This window comes from Cibotium barometz, chromosome 30 (genome assembly GCF_041138505.1).
Source record: "Cibotium barometz isolate CiBa-2024 chromosome 30, ASM4113850v1, whole genome shotgun sequence".
NCBI lineage: Eukaryota > Viridiplantae > Streptophyta > Polypodiopsida > Cyatheales > Cibotiaceae > Cibotium > Cibotium barometz.
Window position 1 is genome coordinate 10,448,779 of NC_141075.1, and position 13,333 is coordinate 10,462,111.

A 13,333-nucleotide genomic window follows, 5' to 3' on the forward strand; every position below is an offset into this window, starting at 1 on the left:
AAGCTCTGGCACAATGAGGGGCATGCAGATACAACAAACCAACGTGGCTTCCATAATGGGAGCTCTGCTTTGTTGTTGGCTCAAAAAAGGATGAGGATCGGTTCTTCTTAATCCAATCATGATACACCTATTGGCTTGGCCTCACAATTGATAATCACCCATCCTCAGCACACCACATTTCATATTTATCCATCTCCACATATTTAGGACTTATGAGAGAGAGAGAGAGAGAGAGAGAGAGAGAGAGAGAGCATAATGGAAGTAGGACTTATAAGAAGGCCTCTCAAGGATCATTATAATTATATAATAATGGAAAGGGTAGACTAGGTAGGGAAGAGAAACATTAGGTGCTCACCTATTGAAAATAAAGAAAATCATGAATACAAAACCTCTCAATATGCAATCATTAATACTAGCTCTAAAAGATATCTCAAGATTTGGTTTTCTTTTGATATCTATGTCTTTCTTAGAGGGGATTCACAAGAATCCACCTCGACAACCTTCTCATTTTCATGGCAAATTTTGATATGCTAAAAAATTTGTGAAGTGGATTTCATTTTTATAGAGTAAAAGAACAAATGAATTGCAAGCCCAATGTAGTTCCTACAAGGCATGCATATACATCTCACTAAGTGGAGTCACATAGGATTGAAAGCTTACATCAAAATCTTTTATTGCACATAAAAGAAAAAGCATGCATTATATTGGGTTTCCATCCACTCCTTATGAAAAGGGGGACAAACACGCACCCATTTCACTCAAACAGTTGTTGTAGATTCACTTGTGCACAAACAATTATGAAGCCACCACCTATAATAAAACTTTAGAATATAGATAAGACCAAATTTTTTTGGAACTTGGAGAGATTCCTTATCATGCCTTACACTAGATATAGTAGCTCTCAAAGGTAACAAATATTGATTGGTGGAATTTAATATTGATGTACTTAAATAACTTCTTCACCATTGGTAAGAGAAATATCATTATGCTACCAATAAAACTTAGGAAGGTATAAACAATAATAACTTAAGAAGAATATCATTTTTCTACCAGGAATAACTTAAATAGATTCGTCATACTTTTATATCAAGAGTAATGTACGAAGGTATAATTTTTATAGCATATGGTCTACTACCGTATCTATCTTGGCTCCAATATAATGATACCATAATAATTAGATTTCATTTTACTTGGTGCATGAGTACTTAAGAAATGCTAAACTTACTTTAAAACCAATAAATAGTTTAATAAGTTTGTTAAATTGATTCTACCATTTTTTCAACCTATAGTTCATGCTAAGGTGAGAGAGCACTCCCAATACCTATGTCAAAAGCATCAACAAATACATGAAAGACCTTTGACCAAACATAGGAGGTTGCGTTATATTGGGCATTTTCTTTAAGTTCTTAAAAGTTGCTTTATACTCGACAACCTCACATCCTTCTTTTTCAAGGCATAGAAGCGAGAACGAAACATGTTCCAAGTACCAAATTGTAACTCCTTTCTTTGGATCGAGTGTTAATCCGTCCTCTAAAATAATGTGACCTAACAATGAGCCACCCAAAATTACAAAGACACACTTGGCCAGATTTAAACTTAGTTGTGTTGTTATGCACTTTTTCAAGCATAGCATCCCTTTGATGTAGATACTTTGTGATCTTGCCAACAAACACACTCAATTCATCCACAAAGACTCATATAATATTTCCTGCACCATCCTCCTTTGGATTATGGCTGGTGCATTCATCAATCCAAATGTCTTCACCATTACACGTGTTGTGTATACCGCGTGGTTGATTCGGTGTAAACGGGCTCTTACACATGGCACTTTTTACTTTCTTGCTAGGAAGGGTTTTTTCCTAGGTGACCACCTAAGAGCACTTTTTACCTTTTTGGTGGGAAGGGTCTTTTCCTCATTTGACCATCCCCTTAAGTGGTAGTACTTGAGTACCTCTTCGCACTTCTGATTGCTGGATTCGTGGATCGACAATTCCTAGTTTTTTGCCACGATTCCTGGTTTGAGAAGCCATTCGAGAAGTCTTATCATGATTCCAAAAGTCTGATCGTCAATGATTCGAAAAGTCGGATCGTCGTGATTCCACAAGTTTGATCGTCCACAACAATTCCAATTCCAGAAGTCTAATCGTGATTCCATAAGTCCGATCCCTAGTAGCGATTCCAGAAGTCTGATCGTGATTCCAACGATCGAGCGATCCAACTCTTTAATCAACGATCTAACTCTTTAAATCCAACTTTAGCAATACAACTTAAACGATCCAACTCTCCGATCGGTGATCCTGAACTCTCCAGTTGGCGATTCAACTTGTCTCCGATCCTCTAATCTCTAACGATCTAGCTCTTCCCAACTATTCGACCAATGATCCGACTCTCCAATTGGGGATTCAACTTGTCTCCGCTCTCGACGATTCCTCAAGTCTCTAATCGTGCAGCGATCCATTGACTCCAATCGTTTGATTCCTGGAGTTTGATCATTCGATTCTTGGACTCGGATTATTCGATTCCTACTCACAGTCGTTCATTTGTGACCACCGCTGTCCGTAAAAATTCGAGCAAATTTTCCAGCCGGTACTCGCTCTTTTCCCCTTGCTTTTATTCATACTTTGCTGCTTGTATTTGCAGTAGTGTGCAAGTGTTTGGGACAACATAATGGCAGGAAGCAGTGATTTGTTTGGGATGGCGCCATCCAATTATCCTATGTGGTCATACATCATACGACATGTATTAATGGAAAAATAACTTTAGGCCTCTTAGACTCCAATGCTATAAGTGCATTGTCCACCTCACAGGAGCATCCTCTGAGACTCTCATGTATTGGGTTCAGAAGTTCGTTCTTTTCAAGAGAATGGTCTGAGACTCCAATGCTATAAGTGCATTGTCTGCTTCAGTTCCTCTCCCTCACAGGAGCAAGCCAAGTGGGATGGAAAGGATGCATAGACACATGTATTGATTACCTTATCATGCAAAAGGCACATCGTCCCATATATCAGATCGTGTCTTCCAGCCAAATAGGCATGGGATATACTTGCTTCATTGTATCACATACGCAATCTTATCTTAGAAAATCGTTAGAGATAGTCTAGCACATGATAGAAGAGGGTAATTCAGTTGATACTTACATCACGAGGATGACGTCAAGGAGCATGTGGCAAACATAGATGAGATCATTCCCAACAGTTTGTTTGTATTCATAGTTCTTGGTGGATTGCTAGATTTCTTATAGCACTTTGCTATTACTCTCTATTTGGTTGCTAAGGGAAATGCCAACTTGCACTCCTTTGATGAGCTTGTGTCCTTATTTTTCTACAAGGGGAACAGTCATGGGTAAGCCAGTCAAGCATGATTTTTGGAGGTCACACTTTTGTTGCCTCGCATAAAGGTAAGGGCAAGTCAAGAACACCATTGCCCATGCCAAGCCTGAGGGCAAGGCCACTTTGTTCACTAACTGAGCCTCAACCAAAGATGCGGACAAGAACAAGAAGAAGTGGTGTAATTATTACTCATCAAAGAATGCTAGAAACGCATTGAATGTGAAAGAAGAAGAAAAAAAGCATGTAAGTCACAGAGGTAGCATGTCAGGTGCTGTAAAGGAAGAATGACATAGCTATCTAATTGGGCATTTGTGGTCTCATGTGCTTATGATCCTTCAAAACACATAGAATTCATGTCACTGGCATAATCCAAACATGCTTTTGGTTTGATAGTGGTACTTTTAAGCACATTACCTCATGTAGAGGTTTGTTTGTCTCTTTATGGGATGCACCTAAGGGGCACTCTCATGTGTGCCAACAATGCTTCCTATTCCATCAAAGGCATTGGTCAAATTTTTCTTATTGTAGATGTCGTTACTCTCAAGGATGTTTTTTTATATACATGGTATTAAGAAAAACCTCATTTTGATCTTTAAGCGATTACCCAAGCAAGCTTTCTTTGTTGATAGATGCACATAATACATGATCATTGCAAAGGGGATATCATTTTCATTACTGGTACATTATGCCATGGCTTATATAAGCTAGATGTCTATGAGAGGAGTGCATCAGAAGATACTTTGGTAGTTAACATTGTAGTTATGATCGATACAGAGTTGTTCCATGCTCGGTTTAGTCATCTCAACTTTAACAATTTACTTTTCCTCAAAAGGCATAACATGGTGCATACTTTCCATCACTTAAATTGCATGTCAAACATGTGCAGAAAGGATGCATATACACCTTATTTACCAAGGATGGATCAGGGAGCTACCTCTAAATTATAGCTTATCCATAATGATGTATGCCTATGTGGATCCGATCTATCAGGGGTTATCTATATTTTGTTACCGTCATTGATGATGTTACATGTCATACTTGGGTGTATCCATTGAAGAACAAATTAGAGGTTTTTGTATGCTTTAAAGTTTTCTTAGCCATTGCTCAAAATTTCAATGATCATAAGCTTTTGATGCTTCACACAAATCGAGGGGGGGAGTATATGTCACATGAGTTCAATGCATTCTTAAAAGAGAGGGTTATTATACAACAATGTACTGTGCCACACATATCTCATGAAAACCGTATGGCCAAACAAAAGAACGTCTCTTATGGCGATGGCACATTGTATGGTTAAAGGAAAGAGTTTCCTCATAAATTTTGGATGGAGATGGTATATTGTATGGTTAAAGAGCCTACCTCATGAAAACGGTATGGCCAAACAAAAGAAGATGTCTATTATGGAGATGGCACATTGTATGGTTAAAGGCAAGAAAGCCTGCCTCATAAATTTTGGATGGGGGCAATCATGCGTGTAACTTATGTTTTGAACAGGTGCCTCATTAAAGCTTTGAACACTGTGATACTGTGTGAGGCTTAGAATGGAAGGAAGCCAGTGGTGAATCATATGCATGTGTTTGGTTGTTTAGCATATGCTCTTGTGCTGTAACACCAACATAAGTTTCAAGTCAAGGCCATGAAATGCATATTTGTGGGATATAGTTCTAAAAGCATATTTGTGGGATATAGTTCTAAAAGCAAAGGGTACTATTTCTATTAGCCTGATGAGAAAGATAATTGTTAGTCTAGATGTGGTATTTACTGAATACTCAAGCGTATTCCTTGTTGGAATGCAAAACACAACCCATTGTGGGTCCACAAGAATTGTTTAATGCTTTGTTGCCTTTGTTTAATTCTTTGTTCCAAAGTGGTGCACCAGGTTTCGACCATGTGAATTAGCCTATTGAGGCTCGACCACCCCAAAATCATCAGCCTGAGTTTCAACCCATTGCTTAGATAGATATTGGCTAAATAACAAGATGCTATCAAGGAGGAGGCCAAAGCATCCCCAAAATGGTTGTTACACTTTGCAGGATAACAAATATTGGCTCCTCTACCTAGTAGAACAAGATCAACTACTCGCCATGTACAAGGCTATTTTGTTGATCAAGAACTCATAGCTACATGATGCAATGAGGAGCCTGTTTCTTTTGAAGATGCTTCATAAAGTAAGCACTGGATGGATGCTATATGCATAGACAAACTCTAGATGGAGGATGTCTTACTTGCCAGAGTGCCTGAACACAATGAACTTGATGATTATGGAGTTTCATAAATCCTCCCATATAGGTCAATCGTTAGACCCTACCCACCATGACCACATGTATCCATCGACGGGATATATATAATACTATGAACTATAAACTATGAAGTATGAGCTATGAACTATCAACTCCTTGCCCCGCAACCCTAGGATAGTATGTTCTCGATTTGTTTTCCAAACCCCCATATAATGCAGTCACTTCGTCAACACAAGCATGCAGCTACATAAGTTCTCTCCTAGATATTTGGCCACACTTGATAGCACCTAAAAACTAGGAACTAGAGGGTGCCGAGGTGCTCACCACAATGGGTACTCCTCATAAAGGGGGCCTTATAAAATAGAGCACATCCATCACCCCACAGAAACATCATGAGGGTGGAGCATTGAGAAAATGATTTTCCAAAACCCCCCCTCAATATCCACCCATAGGTGAACTACCTCTTTGGTCTAATATTGAGTCGATGAATACGGCACTCGAGAAAATCTCTCCCCAGAGCCTTTGTGAAAATGTCTGCACAATTCTCTATTGTCGTGCAATAGACAAGCTCCACCTCTCCATCCATACTTAGCTCACACACATAATGATATTGTATCTCAATGTGCTTAGTGTGAGAATGAAACATTGGGTTGGCAATAGCCATTGAATTTTGATTATTGCAGAGTAACACTATCACTCCCTTTTGAGCAACACAAATGTCTCCTAAGATCCTTAGCTAGACTCTTTCACATGAAGCAAAGCATGCTACCTCTTATAATCAACCTCTGTAGAAGAAAGTGCCAATGTAGGTTGCTTCTTGCAGATCTAGGATGTAATTCTAGATCCAGCAAGAAAATAGTAACCAGAAACTGTTTTCCTCCTATCACAATCTCTTGCCCAATCTAAGTCACAAAATCCAGTTAATAAATTTCCTGATTTGTTAGTGATGCCATACCCAATGATACCTTTGATGTATTTCAACACCCACATCCCTGCATTCTAGTGGTTCTCTTAGGGCTAATTTTAGAACCTGCTAAGGAAATCAAGTACAAAGTTGTTGGCAAAGATGATGTCAGGCTCTGTATTACATAAGAAGATCAAACTCCCCACCAACTTCCTATCATCCTTCATATCCACTAGAGTACTTCCTATAATCCTTCATATCTCCTAGAGTCCTTCATGAACTCCTTCATATCCACTGGAGTACTTCCTGTACTCCTTCATATCCACATTGGAGTACTTCTTGTACTCCAGTGTGGAGAAGCATCTTTAACAGAAAGCTTTACATTAACCTCCATCGGCGTAGCGCAACCATGCTAATCAAAATTTCTCTTGCAAACAATGAAGACACCTTTTGAATCTTGCCAGACATATATCCCCAAACAAAAATGCATAAGCCCAAGGTCTATCATATCAAACTCTAAACTCAACATCCCTTGTGTCTACTAGATCTTATCTTCATGGTTCCCCATCATAAAAAAGCATCCACATATAGGACAATGATCATCTACCTGCCTTGCTTAGAGGAAATATGAAAATTTGCATTTGATGGGCATTTAGAAAGAACAATACTTATAAAGAAAGCATCTATCCACTGGTACGATGCTCAAGTGGCCTATCTTTTCGAGTTTGCACCCTTAGTTTTCTAAACCATGTGTATCTCAAACTTGGGTGGCTATGCCATATAGAACTCCTCCTTAAGATGGCCATTTAGAAATGCAAATGTCAGATCCATTTGCAATGCTAGCCACCTCCCATGAGAGCAACCAAGGTACGTACTGGTCAATCTAGCTATGAGGGTGAATGTCTCCTGAAAGTTGAACCCTTTCACCTATACAAAACCCTTCACCACCACAAGCCTTTCCTTGTACTTATTCAATGTACTATTAGACTTGTACTTGGCCTTACAAACCCACTTGGTGCCAATAACCTTCTGTTTTGCAAACGATCCACAAGATACCAAGTGTGGTTTCTCAAAATTGAGTCGTCAAACTTTGACTTGATGGCCCCCCTCTAGTTTGGATCTGCTAATGCTTCCTCCAAGCTGGCTAGCTCCTGTACTTTCATTATCTCAGCCATCAAAGCCATATTGAAAATGTGAGTGGAGGCCCGCTTTTGATCTCTATTCTCTTGGATCTGTGATTAGTTGTTGGTTCTTATGTGAGGTGGAGATTTCCCATCCAAGAGCTACTTCACCCATATAGGATATGGCCCCTTATGAGGTGTTGCAAGCTTCTGTTCTTCATCATCTAAAGAATCCACATCTTGTGGATTTGGTACTATCATTGGTGGTTGCGTTTATTGCTAAGATACTTCTTTGTTGAGAATGGTAAGGTAGACAGAGCCCTCTCCTCCACTTGATGAGATCGTTCCTTAAACACCACATCATGGTTGACAATTATCTTCTTTACCTCAGGTTTGTATAGTCGATAAACCTTTGACTCCATACTGTACCCTAAGAAGGTACACCTTTTGCTCTTAGAATCCCACTTGATTCTAGATGAGCCTCAAACATGCACAAAACAGTAACACCCAAATGTCTTGAAATATGAAACTAAGGGTTTCTTACCTAAATAAGCTTATTTTGAGGTGTCATACCCTTCACTGCTTTCATGTAATCCTATTAAGGATATGCACTATAGTGTCAACTGCCTTAGTACAAAAATAATTATATAATCCTTTACCTCTAAGCATAGTCCATGCCATCTCCACCACTATGTGATTCTTGTCTCTGCAACACCATTTTGTTGCGGAGTATGAGAAATTGTCAAATCTCTCTTGATCCCGTGCTCCTTGCAGTAGACATTGAACTCACTTGTTGATGTGAATTCTCCTCCTTGATCTGTTTGAAACTCCACTGCAGATGCTGAGGAATGTTTTTCTTTTGCATAGATTTCTCATATTACCACAAATAGCTCCAATTTTGCTTCAAACATAGTTCCTATACTCCTTCTTCCAAGGCTTCAAAGTGCCATTCTTCTCATCGGGCATGCAACTACATTAATTGCAGGTTGGTCTATCTCTCCAAATCCTCCTTCAAATAACAAACTTCCAAAAACAAGATTTTCCTAGAGTCTATTCTCTAATACCATGTAGCAATATAGAGCGGAAGCTGGATCAATGCAAAGCACTGAATTGCAGAAAGAAGTGGACAGTAAACAATATTACTACTTGTAAAAACTTGATTACAAAACTGATGGCATCTCACCTATGTGCTCTGGCTAAAGAGCTTTGATGATGATCTAGACACTCTAGAAAGAGGATGTCTTTCTTACAAGAGTGCTTGAATGCAATGAGCTTGATGATTATGGTGTACTTCCACAAATCCTTCCATATATAGTACCCCATCATAAACCCTACACATGACCACATGTATCTGCTACCACCGACAATGATATATGTACTATAAAGTATGAACTATGAACTCCCCACATAACCTAAGAACAATGTGTCCTCGATTTTTTGTCCAGTGCCCACATAATGCAATCACTTAGTCTGCACAAGCATGCATCCTAAAACTCTTTTCCATGTTGACATCCACCGATAAAAAGAAAACATTTCTCTAAATTCCACATAATGTGCAACACCCATAATTTGGAGTACTCATATGCTTATGCCTTATCTTGCCATCATTCACTTTGATATTGCAACATGCTTGAAACACCGACGAGGACTAATGTGTAACATATATTTTTATCAATAAAAAAATATTCATCTTACGGAATGTAAAGTAATGTGATAAGGTGCATATCCATACTTACCACCAGTAGTTATAGGTGCATGTAGTATATTTGTTGCACCACGAGATAATGTACTTATCGTACCACGAGAAACTCCTACAAAGCATACATTTTGAAAGTACATCCACTTTATATATACATTACATTGTTGTTACTATTTAGTAAAATCATACTTGAAAAATCATTTAGATTAGAGTCAAAACACCTAGGGCAGGTGGAACACTGTATCGTAATGGTGTATTTGGCGCTTCACCTCTAGGAAAGATTATCTCCACCTATAATTAAATTATGTAAGTTATTAGTCCAAATTTTTATTAATGAAAGTAATTAATTATGATTACAAGAGTGGCTTGCCTATGTTGGAGCATGATCTACTTCCTCATTTTTTGGTGTTGTCTCGATGGGCCAAATGTCATCCTTGGAATCACTATCATTGTACTCTGATGTAATGTTAGAATCCTTGTCATCTTCTTCCCCTCCTACATTTGCTTCTTCATCTTTATTTGTGGCATCCTTGTCATCTTCTTCCCCTCCTACATTTGCTTCTTCCTCTTTATTTTTGTGGCATCCTTGTCATCTTCTTCCCCTCCTACATTTACTTCTCCCACTTTATCATCATCATAACCTTCATCTTTCATCATCGTCTTTAGCTTCATCATCCTCTCGATCTTCCATAAGCTCTTTGCCCTTTCCTTTAAGATGTGATTGGTCATGTAGAATTCGAGTCTTCATAATATAAAATCATGAATCAATAGGATATAATATTAGATATTTACCTAAAAATCTATTTACATGCATGAGTAGATATATAGTACATACCATCTTGGATTCCTTAAATTTACAAGCCTGAGTGTACATCTTCTCCTCACTCCTAGGAAATTTTTCGCTTGGAAAGTCAAGGAATAGTGGACATATCTTGTACACCCCTGCATCCCAAAGTTCTCGAACTTGTTGCTGTGTGTACATTATGTTCTCATATTGTAAGGTTCCTCCCTCCAACTTTTGAGATGTAAAGGTTCCTCCCTCTCATAGTTTCTGTAATCATCCCCTATTTCAGAATGCAAGAAAATATTGTTTTCCCTTGTTTTTGGCCTAAAGACAGAAAATGTTCTAGAGAGAGGTAATATAAAATTGAGATATTTTTTGATTCAAATTTTCTCCTTATATTTAAGATGAATTCCCCTGAAACATAATTTCAAAAAGAATTTTCTAATGTGCATTAGAAATTAATTGAATATATGTATATGAGACCTTAGCCTAAGGGTCCACATTTTAAAATTTTTTTTATTAAGGTCGAGATAAGATTCCAAAGGACCAATAAGATTAATCCATGTGTTGGGATGACAAAAATACAAAGAATAAAAGAAAATCCCCCAAAAATGAGTAAATGCTCACATAAGATGAAGAGTTAATCAAGTACTGGGTTTATTAGATAAAAATTAAGGTTTATTAGTTTAAAAAATCAAAATTTGACACCTTAATTAGGAGGGAAACGGATCATGAAGGAGGCACATTTTTTTCATCATAACCTTGCATTTTTAATTCAAAAAAATGAGATATTTTTATCTCTCATCTGTCCTCCTTCAAACTGGATCAAAAAGGGAGCCAAATTGGTCCAACCAAAACTTGTCCAAATCGGGTCAAACTGAAGCTGGAAGCCTTTAGAACCCAGCTGGACTTGGTTAGTGGCCTCCCTAACCTACAAATAGACCCTCATTCCTTTGTATTTTCATCTTTGAGTGCCAGTATTATCTCATTTTAGCGTAATTCTATTATCCCTCTATTTTGCCTCTACTTTTGGAAGCTTTGGAGCTTCACAATTCTCCATCCTCTCTTGGATATTACCCTCCCCAACTTGGTGGCCAAAGCTTGGTTTGTGGGCTTCACTTATTTCTTTAAAGAATCAAGCCAAAATCAAAGGTAAGCCTTAATCCAATGGTTTTTCTATCTTTCTCAATGGTTATCTCATTCCCAACTCCTCTAATACTTGGGAATCTTTCAATTAAATGGTTTTTTCTTGAAATCAATCTTTCTAATGATTCATAATGTTTAAATGGTTTAATACTAATCTTTATGCTTAATTATAGTATTTTTATTAGTAAATCTCTCTTTTTGGAAAGATTAATCATCTTTATGGTTAGATTCTTGTTAGAAGGATGGTTCTTAATGAAAAACTCATTATCTTAAACAAAACTCTAGGCTTGACAAGCTAGAGAAAAAGATTAGGTATTTTTATGATTTTAATCTAGTTAAAAATGATAATTAATTTCTTTAAGCTTGTCTATGATTAAGAAAAATCATATTAATTTATTTTAAGTTGAAAGAGGGTTATGCTAACATTTTTGGAAATGAGGAATGGATATTTAATAATAATCAAGAGATTTAATCATAATTATGCTTATAATTATGATTATGTATGCATAATTATAACCATAATTATGATTATAATTATGTTATGTATGCATAAATAAATTTTAGTTTAAAAGAGGAGTTCTTATCATATTTCAATTATGAATATTCATTTAAAGTTAGAAAATTGAACATTCTCAGAAGTTGCAGCGAAGCTATGGTAAAATTTTCCAGAAAAAAGATAAATCTTATTTTTATGCATAAATTTAATAAAGCAAAAAGAGGAATTCCCATCATATTCTAGGCATAGATATTTTTATGCTAAAAGAATGATTTTTTTCATATTTATGGAGAATAATTTATAGTATTTATGCATAATTATTTAAATAGAGAAAAGAGAAATTTTTGTCATATTTATTTTTACATGCGTAAAAATTTAGATGCAAAAGGAGGAATTTCCACGATATTCTAGGTACAAACGTTTTTAATATTAAAAGAGAAATTTTTGGCATATTTTAAAATATGGGTGATTTAATTTATTTAAAAGTAAAATTTTAAGTATTATCATTTCTTAGAAAATATAGGGAAGCTATGGAAAAATTTATATCATTAGAGAATGAATTTATGCATAGAAAATTTTATGCTAAAAGTGAAGTTTTGAGCATTATTCAATTGTTGGAAAAATAAAGAAGGTTATGCATAAATTTTCTAGAATCATTTAACTAATGAGAATTATGAAAATGACTCATTTAGGTAAATGGATGTGATATGATGTGATAAGATGTGAATGGATGTGATATGATGTGAATAGATATGAATGGATGTTCACGATATGATGTGAATGGATGTGATATGATGTGAATGGATGCGATATGATGTGAATAGATGTGAATGGATGTGAATGGATGCGATATGATGTGAATAGATGTGAATAGATGTGAATGGTTGTGAATGGATGTGAATAGATGTGAATGGTTGTGAGTGGACGTGAATGGTTGTGAATGGATGCGATATGATATGAATGGATGTGAATAGATGTGGATGGATGTGAATGGATGCGATATGATGTGAATAGATGTGAATGGATGTGTGGTTGGATGTGAATGGTTGTGAATGGTTGTGAATAGATGTGAATGGATGTGTGGTTGGATGTGAATGGACGTGAATGGTTGTGAATGGATGTGGTTGGATGTGAATGGATGTGAATGGTTGTGAATGGTTGTGAATGGATGTGAATGGTTGTGAATGGATGCGATATGATGTGAATGGATGTGAATAGATGTGATATGATGTAAATGGATGCGATATGATATGAATGGATGTAAATGGATGTGAATAGATGTGAATGGATGCGATATGATGTGAATCTATGTGAATGGATGTGAATAGATGTGAATGGATGCGATATGATTTGAATAGATGTGAATGGTTGTGAATGGATGCGATATGATGTGAATGGATGTGAATAGATGTGAATGGATGTGATATGATGTGAATGGATGTGAATAGATGTGAATGGATGTGAATGGATGTAAATGGATGTGATATGATGTGAATGGATGTGCAATGATATGAATGGATGTAGGATGATGAGAATGGATGTGATTGGATATGGAATGATGTGAATGGATGTGATATGATGTGGAATGATGTGAATGGATATAGGACGATGTGA